The sequence below is a fragment of the Trichomycterus rosablanca genome, chromosome 14 (assembly GCF_030014385.1).
Source record: "Trichomycterus rosablanca isolate fTriRos1 chromosome 14, fTriRos1.hap1, whole genome shotgun sequence".
Taxonomy (NCBI): Eukaryota; Metazoa; Chordata; class Actinopteri; order Siluriformes; family Trichomycteridae; genus Trichomycterus; species Trichomycterus rosablanca.
Genome location: NC_086001.1, coordinates 18,211,893 through 18,229,009, shown reverse-complemented (window position 1 = coordinate 18,229,009; position 17,117 = coordinate 18,211,893). Strand labels below are relative to the sequence as shown.

The 17,117-nt window shown below is 34.5% G+C and overlaps 2 non-coding genes and 1 pseudogene across 2 annotated transcripts; 1 reads left to right on the top strand and 2 right to left on the bottom strand.

The window, feature by feature from the left end:
- Positions 1 to 17,117, bottom strand: part of LOC134327138 (zinc finger protein 135-like) — a 254,757-nt pseudogene that overhangs the window by 129,149 nt on the left and 108,491 nt on the right.
- Positions 2,509 to 2,582, bottom strand: trnai-aau (transfer RNA isoleucine (anticodon AAU)). The gene has a single exon. It is a non-coding gene; the product is annotated as a tRNA-Ile (tRNA).
- Positions 15,940 to 16,013, top strand: trnan-guu (transfer RNA asparagine (anticodon GUU)). Its single transcript has one exon. It is a non-coding gene; the product is annotated as a tRNA-Asn (tRNA).

The following is a 17,117-nucleotide window of genomic DNA, read 5'->3' as shown; positions in this document are numbered from 1 at the left end:
TTAATAATTACAGTAGAATAATGTTTCGAAAATCGTCTGTGCACGACATTGTGCACAAAATGAGTAGGGCTGTCAGAGGGCTCGTCAGGAGGATCATCACCCTACCAACTGGTGATGAACTAGAGTGTGTAGGAGCTGGGTTTGCCCACTTGGCCGGATCCGAATGTTTTAGAGTGGCAGTTGGTGCTACTGATGGGTGCCACATTCAAATAAAACCCCCATCTGCCAACGCACAGTGCTACCTAAACAGGAAGCTGTTCCACTCAATTCAGCTTCAAGCCATCTGTGACCACCAGGGGAAGTTCAGAGACATTTTTGTTGGTTACCCTGGGTCGGTTCATGATGCAAGGGTACTAAAGAACAGCCCTGTGCATAAAGAGGGCTTATACCCACCTGCAGGATGATACATTCTTGGGGATGGGGGTTATCCCTGCATTAATACACCCATCCGGCTCCTGACCCCCTATCGAGAGCCTGTGCAGAACCCTGTACAGGCTCGTTTTAACAGCAAACTGTCCAAGGCCAGGAATGTGGTGGAAAAAGCTTTTGGAATGATGAAGACAACATTGCGTTCCATTTTCTTTAAAGCCCTTGAGGTGAGCCCTGTCTTCACCCCGGAGGTTGTTGCATGCTGTGCGGTGCTCCACAACCTCTGTATCACTCATGGAGACATCATTGAGCCAGAATTAACAAAGGTACATGTTGACCAACCAGAGCCTGTAATAAATGACATGACATCAGGTGATGATGGAAGAAAGCATCTGGCTGCAGCTGTCTCAGCACAGCATACCAGCTCTTTATGAGCATGACTATGTTTAGAAAAATGTTTTGTTAATAGGTTCATGTTGTTTGTTTTTACATTTTGTTCTACAGTTCTTGATTGTCTCTTGACATTAACAGTTTATGCATTATTTAAAAGTAAAACTTGAATATTTTTTTAATTACAATTTCCAATTTTTCCAGTTTTTCTATTTTTAATTAAGGTTAAATGAAAAAGAAAATCCTTTATTTCCATTATTTGCCAACAGATTTTCTTTCTCACAACATACAATAATACTACAACACTTTTTGATTTTCAACTATTTATTTTTTCATTAGAATCTCTAAGATTTTAATAAACCTTTCCTCTCTCACTCTTGCCTCCCTAGCTCTCCTTTCCTCCCTCATTCTTGCTTCCTGGTCTCTCCTCTCCTCTCTCTCTCGCATCTCTCGCTCTCGCTTTTCCTCTCTCTGGCGCGTCTCTTGCTCTCTCTTCTCCTCTCGTTCTATTCTTTCCCTTTCTCTTCTTTCCTCCCTCTCCTCAGCCTCTCTCCATCTTCTCTCCTCGTTCTCTGCTGCTTCTATCTCCCTCTCATTTTCCCTTTCTTCCATCTCCCTCAGATACTCAACTAAATCTTTCTCCCCTCGTCTCTTTTTGGCTGGGGTTTCGAGGATGGTGAAGCTTCAGCAGCATCCTGGCCAGATAAGGAAATAAGGGTCGGTGGGCTAATTGATGGTCTCCCACCTATTGCCTCATCCATATCCGCATACCATTTCCAGGATGCTGCTGTTGCTTCACCATCCTCTGTACTTACCCCAGTAGGAGGACACTTAAGTTCCTACAAGATTCATAAACACAGTACAAGGACCTTAACTTGTATTACAAATATTTTCTGATATTTTACTGAAGATCTTACCAACAAATGAAGCTTACTTTGTATTTTTGTTTGAGGTTCTCCCACTTCTTCTTCACATAAGTGGGAGTCACCTTCCCCTGCATTTGGTTCTCCAACACAAAGGCTCTACAATATAATGCACATAACAGTTATTAATGTATATAACATACACTGCTTCAAAAAAGTTTGGTCATTAAAAGTTTTTAATGCTTTGAAAAAGTTAGCAAAACTTGACTACTAAAACTTGTCTTTATACCACCCTTTGTAATTAATATTATGCATAAGATGTTACGTCAAACAAACAGTGACTTACTCAAACCCTCGAACCGCTGCATTCCGTTTTCCGGTGAAGAGGGCCTGGTTGGCCACTCTCCACTGGATAAGATTTTTTGTGCCTTCATCAGACCCTGTAATATCAAACATTAGTTTTAAAAGAGATTTGTGATTGTGTAACAACATTACAACAATCATGAATATTAAGCCTCAACAGCCCCAAAGCTAGATATGTTTACCTTCCTAAAGATAGTTTAGGATAGCCCATCACTAGCATTACAGATAAAATTAAATGAATCTATAGATAGATCATTTATTGCAGCAGCTCAATATATATTAATGCAAAGTATTATAGTAAGCAAGTATTAAAGTATGCAAGTATTCAAATTTGCAAGTATTAAAATACAAAAGTATTAAGTACACATGTAATGTTGTACAACACTATGTAGTTAAATACATTGAATAGAAAGTAGTATATCGCTTTTATTGTCCTACCAGAATGACAACGTTTGAAGCCCAGGTCAATAGGACCTGCTAGAGAAGGAACACTTGTTTGTTAGTTTGAGTCCGAAAGGGAGTGTGGCCCATACGGGGATCGAACCCGCTGCCTTGGCGTTATTAGCACCATGCTCTGACCAACTGAGCTAACAGGCCAGTTCATCTGTTCTCTCTTTAGATCTTTGTACATAATTCTACACTACCTCCATTCAACCAGCTGCATGGCAGCACAAAAACCATTTGAGATTCTGCACACTTTCAGTGAAGATCTGTAAAAATGAGCAGCTCCTAAACTGAATTTGGTTGTTATTGCACCAGAAATGCAGCAGTTTCATGTTATTTTAATGATCCGAGATCTCAGTCCTACTTCAGACATCACTGTCTAGTCATTTCTTATGTTCAGACTTTCTTAATACACGTGTAACCACAAATTTGCCTCCACAGTGAGCCTGTATAGAGAGAGATTTGTGTTTTTTTGTGTGTACCGCCCAATGAAACTGCAGTGTGTGTGTCTCTGTGGTGCAATCAGTTGCCGCGTTTGGCTGTTAACCAAAAGGTTGGTGGTTCGAGCCCACCCAGGGACGAGTGCTTTTTATTGCACAACCTGCCTGTTGATCAAACTATTAAGCTTCAGTGTATATTATCTGCAAACAGATGCTCTTCATATAGAAATATGCTTTACATTTGCTTGATGGTAATAACTCTTAGTGAAGTCTTAATGAACAATTAAAACATCAATTCAGGTTGTTTTTAGTTCAATTGTGGAAAAATATTAACAGTAGCTGAACTTCCTAAAACCCAGAATCTACACGTACAAATCCTACATTCATTCCACAAAGTTCACAAACTACATGATTTAATGAGTGAAAACTTGATGTTTGGAGCCTCTCTGGTGTGCAGGCTGGTACTGTGTATCAGCACTACTTACTGTGTGCAGGACCTGAGTCGTATCTGCTCCAGTCACTGGTTGGCGGCATTAAGCTCAGTCATGAACTTTAAGAAATATATAGTTTAGATAGTTCACACATATAAGAACCCACAAAACCTCTTAGATGTGTATTAAGAAAGTCCGTTTCAGCTGGTTGAATGGAGTTAGTGTAGAATTATGTACAAAGATCTAAAGAGAAAATAAATGTACTGGCCGGTTAGCTCAGTTGATTAGAGCGTGGTGCTAATAACACCAAGGTCGTGGGTTTGATACTGTATGGGCCACACCCAATTTTGGACATAAACTAACAAACAAGTGATCCTTCTCTAACTAGCAGGTCCTATTGACCTTGGCTTCAAACAATGTCTCTGACAAGTGTGAGATCTTTTTAATGCCCCTCTCATTCAAGTCAGAAACATGCCATTATTTCAATTAGCCAAACTTAATGACCCTTCTGTAAATGGTTTAATGTGCACACTGCTGCTACTGGCTTGTTTTTCTTTTCTACAATGTAAGTTCAGACCTTCAGGTTCATGTTATTTGAGATCTCTCCATAGATTTCTTCCTCATGTGCAGAAAGACGCAGTTCAGTTTGAGTCAATTCACTAAGTCGATAGTACTCAGCAATGAGCTGTTAGAAGCTGAGGTAGTCGATTCTTTTTGATGAAGTCAACATTTTATATGTTATACAAACTACTTAAAAGAGTCGGATCACTATCATTAGCAGTCATTTAAAAATGAATCGCGGGTCAATACAGAGACAAACCATCTCATCTAATACAAAATAGAATAAATAATGTATAACAGTTTAATGATGCATCATACATACAGTGAAGCAAAAATAACATTCAAAGCTCAACAGCATAAAAATACATCAAATCACATAAATATTATCTACATAACACATACAGCAAAAACATGTGAATGTGGAAGCATGTGTGTGTATTGTGTATGTGGGTGTGTGTGTGTGTGTGTGCATGTTTATGTTTATGAATATTAATATAATAGAATCGTAGGTTAGACACGTATAGATACATGAAGTGATGTAGACACACATTTTAACTGCTCAGCAATAGAGAGATACAGGGCTAATGCAGATGTTTTACTGCTAAGCTGCTGTTCAACTCCAGTCCAGTTGGTGGCGCTGGTGCGTCTTAAGTTGTTCTGCCAACCGCCATTAAACATCATAAGAAGAAGAAGAAGCTGCTGTGTTTGTACTGTAGAGCCTCATCTGTAAGTAAAAGATGTATTTAATTATAACCCTTATATTTAATTATAACCACATTCTAATTAATAATAAAACTAGAGTTCATAATAAAACATCACTGTGAGGATTTGAGGAGCTTTAACTCCAGTTTTATTTAAACAAACTATTAGCTGCTCCGCTAACGGTTAGCATCACACATGATTCAGTACTGATGAACCGATTCATTGAACCGATGAATCAGTGGATTGTAACGGATTCAGAGTTTATTCATTATTAAATCTAACATTTTGATATAAACGCGTCACATGTTCAGCTTTGTTTACAGTTTTTAATGTTAGATACAAACAGCGAGTTCTTGTAGCTTTGTTTACAGGTTGTTTTACAGGTTTATAGTAAAAGTTAAAAGTATTAGTACAGCACTGTTATTGGGAGTGGATGAGAAACTAGATGTAAAGAACATCAGACTTAATCATTTCACTTTGGGCCACAAAACCACTTCCACCAAACTCAAAGCGTTGTTTCCCAGACAGGGATTAAGGCTTATAGTCCAGGACTACAATTTACTTTAAATAGAGAATCTCAATTCAAAATGCTGTGTAGTCTAGGACTAGGCTTAATCCCTGTCTGTGAAACCAACCCAAAAAGTTCTATTAGAAGTCTTTTCTGTCTGATGCTGCTCAGTCCCACAATAGTTTCAACATTTTTACTCTGTTTACAGCCTCACAGCATTAAAAATAAACAGTTAAAACAGTCTGAAAGAGTATTCCTGGATTTCTCTTTAATAGGGAATAAAGTACATTTGTCTATCTGTCCGTCTGCCTGTCAGATCTTTTAATAATGCAGTCAGCAAAAGAGGGACACGTCACCCCCATATATCTACTAAATGAAGGATTCCAAGAGAAACTAATAAAAAAGGAGGAGGAAGAAGATGGAAGTTACTTCTGTAAGTAAATGTGGAGCAATTTGCCATGTTTCCACCAGACAGTGTGGTACAGTACAGTATGGTACAGTACAGTATGGTACAATACAGAGTGGTACAGTACAGTATGGTACAGTACAGTATGGTACAGTACAGTATGGTACAGTACAGTGTGGTACAGTACAGTGTGGTACAGTACAGTGGAGTCACTAATCATTAGAACTAATAAGAAAAGGTGGATAGTGGGATTAGAACCTGTACCGTACCGTACTGTCCTGTGTAGAAGTGCTGATACTTCCAGTCTGGATTAAATCTAAGTAGTATTTATTTGTGGTAACCAAACCCACAACCTTCAGTTTCCTCCAGTTGTTGAGTTTCTTCTTCACTTATTGATGAATTTCAGGTGAAGGAACCTCGATCCCAGTGGAACACGTCACCTCTGAGGAACACCTCACCCCAGAGGACCAACAGTGTGGAGGTTTCCAGATGAAGCCTGTGAAGAAGGAAGAACCTGAAGATAAAGATGAACTCAGTAAGTAAAAATAACATTTATTATTGAATTTATTTGTGTCTATCACTAATACTAACACCAACAGCACCACTAAACCCTCACAGTCACACAAACGACTCTAATCTCTATTTACACATAAAGAAAACCGTCGACCCCAACTTGTGAGAATTTGTTCAGCCATGATAATAGAGACAGCAGCTGATCTGGTGTTAAGAACCACACAAACTACAATAATAATAATAAGTTTAATTTATATAGCGTCTTTCACCAAACTCAAGGTCGATGTATACTGACAGAACATAACAAAAAGGATTGATTACACATAGAATTCAAGAAGAAAAATTAAAGAGTTCTAGAGTGCCTCCCATAGTGGACAACCTAAAGAAAATTAATCATTCATGATGCATCATGGTACAGGACTTTAGCATTGGATCTCAGTTTAACATTTACTAACAATCTTTTTTATTTATAATGTTATAAATTTATTTTATTATTTATACTGTTATAAATGTTTTTATTATTTATAATATTATAAATGTATTTTATTATTTATAATGTTATACATGTGTTTGATGATTTATAATATTATAAATGTATTTGATTATTTACAATGTTATAATTGTATTTTATTTATAATGTTATAAATGTATTTTATTATTTAAACTGTTATAAATGTATTTATTATTTATAATATTATAAATGTATTTTATTTATAATGTTATAAATGTATTTTATTATTTATAATGTTATAGATGTATTTGATTATTTATATTGTTATAAATGTATTTGATTATTTATAATGTTATAAATGTATTTGATTATTTATAATGTTATGAATGTATTTGATCATAATCATAATCATAATGTTGTAAATGTATTTTATTATAATGTTATAAATGTATTTTATTATTTATACTGTTATAAATGTTTTTATTATTTATAATATTATAAATGTATTTTATTTATAATGTTTTAAATATATTTTATTATTTATACTGTTATAAATGTATTTATTTTTTTATATTATAAGTGTATTTTATTTATAATGTTATAAATGTATTTTATTATTTATAATGTTATAGATGTGTTTGATTATTTATAATATTATAAATGTATTTGATTATTTACAATGTTATAAATGTATTTTATTTATAATGTTATCAATGTATTTTATTATTTATAATGCTATAAATGTATTTGATTATTAATGTTATAAATGTATTTTATTATTTATAATATTATAAATGTATTTTATTATTTATAATGTTATACATGTTTGATTATTTATAATATTATAAATGTATTTGATTATTTACAATGTTATAAATGTATTTTATTTATAATGTTATAAATGTATTTTATTATTTAAACTGTTATAAATGTATTTATTATTTATAATATTATAAATGTATTTGATTATTTATAATATTATAAATGTATTTTCTTATTTATAATGTTATACATGTATTTGATTATTTATGTTATAAATGTATTTGATTATTTATAATGTTATAGATTTATTTGATTATTTATAATGTTATAAATGTATTTGATTATTTGTAATGTTATAAATGTATTTGATTATAATGTTATAAATGTATTTGATTATTTGTAATGTTATAAATGTATTTGATTATTTGTAATGTTATAAATGTATTTGATTATAATGTTATAAATGTATTTGATTATTTATAATGTTATAAATGTATTTTATTTATAATGTTATAAATGTATTTTATTATTTATACTGTTATAAATGTATTTATTTTTTAATATTATAAATGTATTTTATTTATAATGTTTTAAATGTATTTGATTATTTATAATGTTATAAATGTATTTGATTATTTATAATGTTATAAATGTATTTATTATTTATAATGTTATAAATGTATTTGATTATTTACAATGTTATAAATGTATTTGATTATTTAGAATGTTATAAATGTATTTGATTATTTATAATGCTATAAATGTATTTGATTATTTATAATGTTATATATGTATTTATTATTTATAATGTTATAAATTTATTTGATTATTTATAATGTTATATATGTATTTATTATGTATAATGCTATAAATGTATTTGATTATTTATAATGTTATATATGTATTTTTTTTTTAATGTTATAAATGTATTTGATGATTTATAATGTTATAAATGTATTTGATTATTTATAATGTTATAAATGTATTTGATGATTTATAATGTTATAAATGTATTTGATTATTTATAATGTTATAAATGTATTTGATTATTTATAATGTTATAAATGTATTTGATTATTTATAGTGTTATAAATTTATTTTATTATTTATAATGTTATAGATGTGTTTGATTATTTATAATGTTATAAATGTATTCGATTATTTTTAATGTTATGAATGTATTTGATTATTTATAATATTATAGATGTGTTTGATTATTTATAATGTTATAAATGTATTCGATTATTTTTAATGTTATGAATGTATTTGATTATTTATAATGTTATAAATGTATTTGATTATTTATAATTTTATAAATGTATTTATTATTTATAATATTATGAATGTATTTTATTTATAATGTTTTAAATGTATTTGATTATTTATACTTTTATAAATGTATTTATTATTTATAATGTTATAAATGTATTTGATTATTTATGTTATGAATGTATTTGATTATTTATAATGTTATAAATGTATTTATTATTTATAATATTATGAATGTTCTACCATGGTGTGGATAGAAAGAGAAATGGAGTAGGGGTGGTCTTGAAAGAGGAGTTAGCAAAGAACGTAGTAGAGGTGAAAAGAGTGTCAGATAGGGTGATGGGTCTGAAGGTAGAGGTAGAAGGTCTGATGTTGAATGTTGTCAGTGGTTATGCTCCACAGGTTGGTTGTGAGAAAGAGGAAAAAGAGAAGTTCTGGAAGGATCTAGATGAAGTAATAGAGAGTATTCCCAAGGAAGAGAGAGTGGTGATCGGAGCAGACCTAAATGGACATGTTGGTGAAGGAAACAGAGGAGATGAGGAAGTGATGGGTAGGTTTGGTTTTAAGGAAAGGAACCAGGAAGGACAGATGGTGGTGGATTTTGCCAAGAGAATGGAAATGGCTGTAGTCAACACTTATTACCAAAAACGGGAGGAACATAGGGTGACCTATAAGAGTGGAGGAAGGAGTTCACAAGTAGACTACATCCTGTGTAGAAGAGGAAACCTGACGGAGATTGGGGACTGTAAGGTTGTGGCAGGGGAGAGCGTGGCCAGACAGCATCGGATGGTGGTGTGTAGAATGACTGTTGTTGTGAAGAAGAGGAAAAGAATCAAATCAGAGAAGAAGACCAAATGGTGGAAGCTGAGGAAGGAAGAATGTGGTGAAGAGTTCAGAGAGGAGCTGGTAAAGGCTCTGGGTGGTAAGAAAGAGCTTCCAGATGACTGGGCTACTACAGCAACAGTGATTAGAGAGACAGGTAGGAAGGTATTTGGTGTGGCACCTGGACAGAGAAAAGATGATAAGGAAACCTGGTGGTGGAATAGTGAAGTGCAGGAAGCGATTCAAAGGAAGAGGTTAGCCAAGAAGAAATGGGACATTGACAGGACTGATGAAAGTAGACAGGAATATAAGGAAATGAAACATAAGGCAAAAAGAGAGGTAGCAAAGGCAAAGCAGAAGGCGTATGAGGAGTTGTATGAGAGGTTGGACACTAAGGAAGGAGAGAAGGACTTGTATAGATTGGCCAGACAGAGGAATCAGGCTGGAAAGGATGTGCAGCAGGTTAGACTTGTCAAAGATAGGAATGGTAATGTTCTGACAAGTGAGGAGAGTGTGATGGGAAGATGGAAGGAGTACTTTGAGGAGCTAATGAATGAAGAGAATGAAAGGGAAAGAAGAGTAGAGGTCATAGGAACAGTGGATCAGGAAGTAGAAAAGATCAATGAGAATGAAGTTTGGAAAGCTTTGAAGAGGATGAAGAAAGTGAAGGCAGTTGGACCTGATGACATACCAGTGGAAGTATGGAAATGTCTAGGTAAGATGGCAGTGAGGTTTTTGACTCAATTATTCAATGGCATTGTTGAGAGTGAGAAAATGCCAGAGGAATGGAGGAGAAGTGTGCTGGTGCCAATTTTTAAGAACAAGGGTGATGTACAGAGTTGTAACAACTACAGAGGAATTAAGTTGATGAGCCACGCAATGAAGATCTGGGAGAGAGTTGTAGAAGCTAGACTTAGACAAGAGGTAACTATTTGTGAGCAGCAGTATGGTTTCATGCCAAGAAAGAGTACCACTGATGCCATATTTGCTTTGAGGATGCTAATGGAGAAGTACAGAGAGGGTCAGAAAGAGCTTCATTGTGTCTTTGTTGATTTAGAAAAAGCATATGACAGAGTGCCAAGGGAGGAGCTGTGGTGTTGTATGAGGAAACCTGGAGTAGTGGAGAAGTATGTCAGACTGGTACAGGACATGTATGAGGACAGCAGGACAGTGGTGATATGTGCTGTAGGAGTCACAGATAGCTTCAAGGTGGAGGTGGGGCTACATCAAGGATCGGCTCTGAGCCCCTTCTTGTTTGCTTTGGTGATGGACCGACTAACAGATGAGGTCAGGCAGGAATTCCCATGGACTATGATGTTTGCAGATGATATTGTGATCTGTGGTGAGAACAGGGAACAGGTGGAAGATAACTTGGAGAGGTGGAGATATGCACTTGAAAGAAGAGGAATGAAAGTCAGCCGAGTACATGTGTGTGAATGGGAGAGAGACAGGTGGAACAGTGAGGCTACAAGGAGCAGAAGTCACAAAGGTGAAGGACTTCAAGTACTTAGGGTCGACTGTCCAGGAAAATGGGGAGTGTGGTAAAGAGGTCAAGAAGAGAGTTCAGGCAGGATGGAGTGGATGGAGAAAAGTTTCAGGAGTGATTTGTGTCAAAAGGGTGACAGCAAAGGTCAAAGGAAAAGTTTAAGGGACAGCGGTGAGACCAGCTATGTTGTATGGTTTGGAGACAGTGGCATTGACAAAAAGACAGGAGAAGGAACTGGAAATGGCAGAAATGAAGATGTTGAGGTTCTCCTTGGGAGTGACAAGGATGGATAAGGTTAGGAATGAGATAATCAGAGGTACAGCACAGGTTAAACAACTAGGAGATAAAGTTAGAGAGGCCAGACTGAGATGGTTTGGACATGTCCAGAGGAGGGACAGCGGGTATATTGGTATATGGATGCAGTTAGAGAGGACATGGAAGTAGTTGGGGTGAGGACAGAGGATGCAGTGGATAGAGTGAGATGGAGGAGGATGACTCGCTGTGGCGACCCCTGAAAAGGGAAAAGCCGAAAGAAGAAGAAGAAGATAAATGTATTTATTATTTATAATGTTATAAATGTATTTGATTATTTATAATGTTATAAATGTATTTGATTATTTATAATGTTGTGTTTGATTATTTATAATGTTATAAATGTATATGATTATTTATGTTATAAATGTATTTGATTATTTATAATGTTATAAATGTATATGATTATTTATAATGTTATAAATGTATTTGATTATTTATAATGTTGTAAATGTATTTGATTATTTATAATGTTATAAATGTATATTATTATCTATAATGTTATAAATGTATTCATTATTTATAATGTTATAAATGTATTTATTATTTATAATGTTATGTGTTTATTTATAATGTTATAAATGTATATGATTATTTATAATGTTATAAATGTTATTATTATTTATAATGTTATAAATGTATTTATTATTTATAATGTTATAAATGTATTTATTATTTATAATGTTATAAATGTATTGGATTATTTATAATGTTATAAATATATTGGATTATTTATAATGTTGTGTTTGATTATTTATAATGTTATAAATGTATATGATTGTTTATAATGTTATAAATGTATATTATTATTTATAATGTTATAAATGTTATTATTATTTATAATGTTATAAATGTTATTATTATTTATAATGTTATAAATGTATTTGATTATTTATAATGTTATAAATGTATTTGATTATTTATAATGTTATAAATGTATTTTATTATTTATAATGTTATAAATGTAGTTGATTATTTATAATGTTATAAATGTATATTATTATTTATAATGTTATAAATGTATTTATTATTTATAATGTTATAAATGTATTTATTATTTATAATGTTATAAATGTATTGGATTATTTATAATGTTGTGTTTGATTATTTATAATGTTATAAATGTATATGATTGTTTATAATGTTATAAATGTATATTATTATTTATAATGTTATAAATGTTATTATTATTTATAATGTTATAAATGTATTTGATTATTTATAATGTTATAAATGTATTTGATTATTTATAATGTTATAAATGTAGTTGATTATTTATAATGTTATAAATGTATATTATTATTTATAATGTTATAAATGTATTTGATTATTTTCTGCTTCAGAATTGAACAAGGATTTCTGCTGCTCCTCGTGTCCATGTTCCTCTACAACCCAAAATCAGCTCCACAATCACATCAAGAGCTGCAACCATGATAAATATGAGACTCTGGTGAAGATTAAGACTGAACATGAGGATCTGACGCCCACCAGAAGCTCCAGTAATCAGCAAACGTACTCTGGTACTGTCAGCATTAACACCCCTCTCAGTCCCACACAGGAAAAAGGAAACGTCTGCTCACAGTATGGGAAGAGCTTCAAGTTCCAGAGTCATCTCAAAATACACCAGCGCATTCACACTGGAGAGAAACCATATCAGTGCTCACAGTGTGGGAAGAGCTTCAGCACCCAAGGTGCTCTCAAAATACACCAGCACATTCACACTGGAGAAAAACAGTATTCTTGCTCACAGTGTGGGAAGAGTTTTATTACACAGAGTAAGCTCAAAATACACCAGCGCATTCACGCTGGAGAGAAACCATATCAGTGCTCACAGTGTGGGAAGAGTTTTTATATACAGAGTTATCTCAAAAGACACCAGCACATTCACACTGGAGAGAAACCGTATCAGTGCTCACAGTGTGGAAAGAGTTTTAATAGACAGAGTCATCTCAAAATACACCAGCGCATTCACACTGGAGAGAAACCGTATCAGTGCTCACAGTGTGGGAAGAGTTTTAATATACAGAGTAATCTTAAAAAACACCAGCGCATTCACACTGGAGAGAAACCATATCAGTGTTCACAGTGTGGAAAGAGTTTTAATGGACAGAGTGATTTCAAAACACACCAGCACACTCACACTGGAGAGAAACCGTATCAGTGCTCACAGTGTGGAAAGAGTTTTAATGGACAGACTCATCTCAAAATACACCAGCGCATTCACACTGGAGAGGAACCGTATCAGTGCTCACAGTGTGGAAAGAGTTTTAATAGACAGTGTCATCTCAAAATACACCAGCGCATTCACACTGGAGTGAAACCGTATCAGTGCTCACAGTGTGGAAAGAGTTTTAATAGACAGTGTCATCTCAAAATACACCAGCGCATTCACACTGGAGTGAAACCGTATCAGTGCTCACAGTGTGGGAAGAGTTTTAATATACAGAGTAATCTCAAAAAACACCAGCGCATTCACACTGGAAAGAAACCGTATCAGTGCTCACAGTGTGGAAAGAGTTTTAATGGACAGAGTCATCTCAAAACACACCAGCGCATTCACATTGGAGAGAAACCGTATCAGTGCTCACAGTGTGGAAAGAGTTTTAATATACAGAGTGATCTCAAAAAACACCAGCGCATTCACATTTTACAGAAATGATGCTCACAGTGTTGGAGCTGCTTTGCTCATTTTTCAGCCCTTAGACACAAGTGTGACTCATCAGATTGTACCAAACAAGCTAAAATTTTAACATTTAAAATATAGTGAGTGAGTGAGTGTTGGGTAGAAATGGTTAGCAATGAATTAATTTAATTACCTATTATTTAGACAGTAAACATTAATACATACGTATATAGTAACAATGAATGTATAAATCTTTAGGTTAAACTAACTATTACTGGGAAATAATGTGATTATCTATAGTGGAATGAATGGTGGGTAGAACCAGGAGGTTTAGAGCCTGATGTAATGATCTGATCTGGTTATTTCCATTTACGTAACATAAATCATCTACGTCCATTCCTTTCTCCTAGAAGTGCTGATGTTCTTGTTCATGCCCTGGTCACATCTCGAATTGATTATTGTAACTCTCTCCTTTTTGGACTACCTCATATGGGACCTAGAGCTTTTAGCTACACCTAGAGCTTTTAGCTACACTGCCCCACATCTCTGGAACCCTCTCCCTTTTGACATTCGCACCATTGATTCAATCCCTAGTTTCAAAACATGCCTTAAAACGTATTTCTTTAAACTCGCCTACCCTTAATCTGTATCATTAATTACGTACTGATGTTTTGTATTGTAAGGTGTCCTTGAGTGTTTTCAAAGGCACCCATAAATAAATTGTATTATTATTTTTATATGTTGGCACAGATGTTACTTATATAACTTGTGTTTCACACATTTTCATTGTTTGGTTTATATAACTTGGTACACTCAGTTTTGTACAATCTGATGTTTTCATATACTTGAGCAGTTGCTACAGTCTGGGCAAATGGCCACCTATCCAGTCTAGAATTAGTATTGTTATGGTCATTTATGTTTCATTTATGTATTTTGCTTGTTATTGCTTGTTTGTTAATAAAATATCTACATATTGAACCTTAATCCTCGGTCTCATTATTGATTCCTGAAAGCTTCTGTCCTGTTTTTGGATAAATAAAAACACGTCCCAGTCAGTGTACTGAAGAGCAGAGAAGGCTACCACTAGCCAGGTCTTTACCTGTTTTAGTTCTGGTTTGTAGCGACTGGTGAGCAGTCTGTACGCTGGAATCAACATAACAGAGGTGTAGTCTGAGTAGCCACAAAGTCCATATAGGAGTGAGTAAACTGACATTGTTCAGCTGTTTGGCACTGAGGTAAAATATATTTGGTATAATAAGAACATCAACGTTTTTCAAGGTTTTGTTGGTTCATTGGTTAAAAAAGTCTCCATATAGATATTATATCACTAATCACACTTAGCCCTGAGTGCAGTTCTGTGTTAAGCTGTATTGAGGACATTGACATTTTCCTCAGGCATGTTGTTACATTTTAACAAAAAGCATCCATTTTTTGCTAAGATAACAATAACTACACTTAGCATTGTTATTGTACTGGAATTCTGGGTTCAGCTATTAGTGATATCATAATATATCAATTATTACACTTAGCATTGATTAATAACTGGAATTCTGTGTTCAGCTCTATCAAGGATATCAACATTTTTCTCAGTTCAGACATTCTTTGACATCAGACTATGTTGTCAAATAATGAAACATCAAACTCAAAACATGATAAACTTGATAAATCACCCTTCCCTCCCTACTCTATACCTAGATTACAGCTCCTTTATTTTAGCACCAGTTTATTTTCTGTAAAATAATGAAAATAACTCAGTCCGAACATTGAGTGGGGGTACAACAAGAACGTTAGCTTTTAATATTGCAATAACATGACAAACTCAATTCTCCTCTGTTCTGCTCAACAACAGTAAAGCTCTCCATCGTTTCTGTGTGGCAGGTCCATAACTGAAGGGCTGTCAGTGTAGAATCGGGTATGTGGGTATATGTCCTGCTCTTGTACGTTGGCCGGTTAGCTCAGTCGATTATTGCGTGGTGCTAATAATGCCAAGGTCGTGGGTTTGATCCCTGTCTGGGCCACACCCACTTTTGGACTTAAACTAACAAACAAGTGATCCTTCTCTAACTACCAGTTCCTATTGACCTGGGCTTCAAACATTGTCCCTGACAAGTGTGAGATTTTTTTAATGCCCCTCTCATTCCAGTCAGAAACTTATTTGCCCTTCAGTAAACGTTAGCAAATCATGTGACCCATGTGTACCGTCCAATGATCTAGCTGCGCGTGTGTCTCTGTGGCGCAATCGGTTAGCGCGTTCGGCTGTTAACCGAAAGGTTGGTGGTTCGAGCCCACCCAGGGACGAGTGGCTTTTATTGCACAACCATGTCTGTTTATCAAACGGATATGAGACACAACAACAGTGTAGTCCAACAGAATAGTGGAATTAAGTAACTGAAAACATTCAGTAAACAACAGTCCTACAAGCACAAATATCCACCTGATAAGTCACCGGAGACCGGTTGTCCATAGACATCAAATGAAGATAGTCGCCCAACGTGGGGCTCGAACCCACGACCCTGAGATTAAGAGTCTCATGCTCTACTGACTGAGCTAGCCGAGCTTAAACAGCACTTCAGAACAGACAGCTTATCGGTCAGACCATCAGAGAGATGTAGGTTTAATTCACTAACATCACGACCAGATTAAGAACTAATTCACAGTTTACAAACAAACAAAATTCAGAATAAGCAACAGAAACAGACACAGACTTAGGCTGCGTCTGAAATCGCATACTTACTGAGTACGTACTAGATTTAAGGAAGTACGTACTTTCAGTACAGAAGTGTGCAGTATGCACACAACACCCGTACCTACTACGTCCGCCATCTTACCAACACCAAGTGACAATAGTTACAGACCAAAATTTTGGGTATTTATCGTCTTTATTTGCCCCACTTACTGATTAATCTATAGTCATGTATCCCGACTCCACACTGAGACGGCAGAGAGAAGTAAATCACAGAAAAGAACTAAGAAAGTTATTGATTTTTTACCTCAGAAATAATGTAAGTACTGCTAACCTCTTTAGCAACAGTATACTACATTACCATGATTAGACTAATACAATGAAATAAATGACAAAATGATAGATCTGACACATTAATAATTACAGTAGAATAATTTTTCAAAAATCATCTGTGCACAACATTGTGCACAAAATGAGTAGGGCTGTCAGAGGGCTCGTCAGGAGGATCATCACCCTACCAACTGGTGATGAACTAGAGTGTGTAGGAGCTGGGTTTGCCCACTTGGCTGGATCAGAATGTTTTAGAGTGGCAGTTGGTGCTACTGATGGGTGCCACATTCGAATAAAACCTTCATCTGCCAACGCACAGTGCTACCTAAACAGGAAGCTGTTCCACTCAATTCAGCTTCAAGCCATCTGTGACCACCAGGGGAAGTTCA